This window comes from Berghia stephanieae, chromosome 3 (genome assembly GCF_034508935.2).
Source record: "Berghia stephanieae isolate SIO BIC M18660-M18661 chromosome 3, UCSD_Bste_1.3, whole genome shotgun sequence".
NCBI classification, from domain to species: Eukaryota; Metazoa; Mollusca; class Gastropoda; order Nudibranchia; family Aeolidiidae; genus Berghia; species Berghia stephanieae.
Window position 1 is genome coordinate 2,830,469 of NC_088362.1, and position 2,500 is coordinate 2,832,968.

Below are 2,500 nucleotides of genomic sequence, written 5' to 3' on the forward strand. Positions count from 1 at the left end.
ATCGCCTAACAGGCGTCGTGTCCCGTCCTACATGTTAAATGTTACTGTTGACCAGGGACTCTTTTTAAAGCGCTTTGAGTACGCTAAGCTATTGCGCAATATTTAAAAAGCTGAAAAAGCTATTAAAAGATTTTAAGCTAAAAAAAATGCTCACATTTATTTGGTGCAATGAATATTGATATTCTTAGTCGCAAAGCATTCCCTTCAAGTGGATTCAATAGTCTGTTGTCACGTCGCCCAGCAACAACGGACATCTTGGTTCTAAACAAAGAAAATCTGTCCATTTTATTCTTCATGCTGGCTAGAACTTTCCATATGTCTTGTGATCAGAATGTGTAAAAGTCAAAACATGATCAGATTTATAATGGGTTTTATACCTCTGGATACACTTTTATGCTCGTCAGAGAAATATTTCATAAGGGCGTCCGTCATTGTTCCGATAGTTTAGAGCCAGTTACTAAGTTACCATGCGTCATTACGAGGGAAGTGACGTTACAACTGTTGAAGCGTATTCCCTTTATTAATAGGATTCAATAGTCGTAACGTCACTTCCTTCCTAATGACGCATGGTAACTTAGCAACACTGGCTCTAAACTATCGGAACAATGGCGGACGCCCGTATGAAATATTTCTCCGGCGAACATAAAGGGTATCCAGAGGGAAAAAAAACCCATAAATTTGATCATTTTTGACTTTTACACATTCTGATCACAAGGCATATGAAAAGTTCGAGCCAGCATGAAAAACAAAAATTAATGATTTTCTTTGTTTAGAACCAATATGGCCGCCGTTGCCAGGCGGCGTGACATCAGACTATTGAATCGTATTAGATAGGTAGATGTGTGTACTTTAAATGAGTTCATGTGTGATTTGGTGAAGGGAAACACGGTCACAAAATGTTATAATCACGTGTAGCGTATGAATTATGAGCATTTTTGGGCATTTACATACAAGACAATTAATGTGTAAATGATGTGCAGAGAGAATGGAATCGGAAACACAAATTGAGCAAAAAAAATATGGCTATTGCGAGTGACATGGATATAGAGTACTTAGTAAAATGATTCAGATTTTATTTTGTAATTATTTAGTTTGTCTATTTATAAATCTTTTTATTTATCTATTTATTATTATTATTATTATTATTATTATTATTATTATTATTATTATTATTATTATTATTATTATTATTATTATTATTATTATTATTATTATCATTATTATTATTATTATCATTATTATTATTATTATCATCATTATTATTTCTATAATTATTATTATTATTATTATTATTATTATTATTATTATTATTATTATTATTATTATTATTATTATTATTATCATTATTATTATTATTATTATTATTATTATTATTATTATTATTATTATTATATTATTATTATATTATTATTATTATTATATTATTATTATTATTATTATTATTATATTATATTATTATTATTATTATTATTATTATATTATTATTATTATTATTATTATATATTATTATATTGTCATTATCATCATTCACGTGACGTCCCAGGTTTGACAGTTTTTTGCCACGATGGAGGCTATTTAAATCGATCAATATGTCAAGGACGAGTTTGTCAACTATGTCCATCGGGTACGACAGACAGTAAACGGGTCAAAAGTCTCCACAGCCTCGTTTGGCATCTTCTCCAATTATTGATTCTAAATCGTGGAATCGTATTCGACGAAAACGTACGACAAAAGCTATCTAATGGGCATGATCTATAGATAGTATGCAGAAGACGTCACTCAGGCCTTTGTTATGGTTTTTGCCATCCGCGTTTGTGAGTTGTTCTCACTAAACTGTATTAACCAGACTATAAAAGTTCATGGTTACACTGAGTTTGTGTGTTGGTCCGTTATACTTCCGGATGGCAATGTTGTGAACTCCTTGGCCAAGCGCATTCTATCTATATTACATTTCCATGTGCTCGAGGTCATTGGTCACATTGGAATACGTGCTCAAAGTGACACAAATAGTGAAAAGTGTTCACAGTTTTTGAAATATCTAACATCACGATTGGTCATTTTGTTCAGCTTGACACATTGGAATGTTTACAACGTTCATAAACAAAGCAGCGTGTTTACATTTCTGAAGAAATATCCAATCGTTGGACAGCTACAAATCATGTGATTGATGACCTGGTTCGACGAAAACATGAAAAAAGATCGCTCCCATTCATTACTGTCTGATTAATTATTGTGGAAATTAGTTGAAAATAATCTCAAAGCTTGTTATATTTTGTCTTTTTTTTTAACTTGTTTGTGTACAGGGACCTAAAACATGATTTAACATTAAAAGCTGTATTTGACAGTCATTTGGGTGATTAGTTCTCGCTAAAGTCCTTCTTACGAGCTAAAGATGTTCTGCGCTTGGCTAAGAAACTCACATCATTGCCATCCGAAATATAACGGAGCAGCAGACAAAACTGTGTGTCACCTTGAACGTTTACAATCTGGTTAATACAGT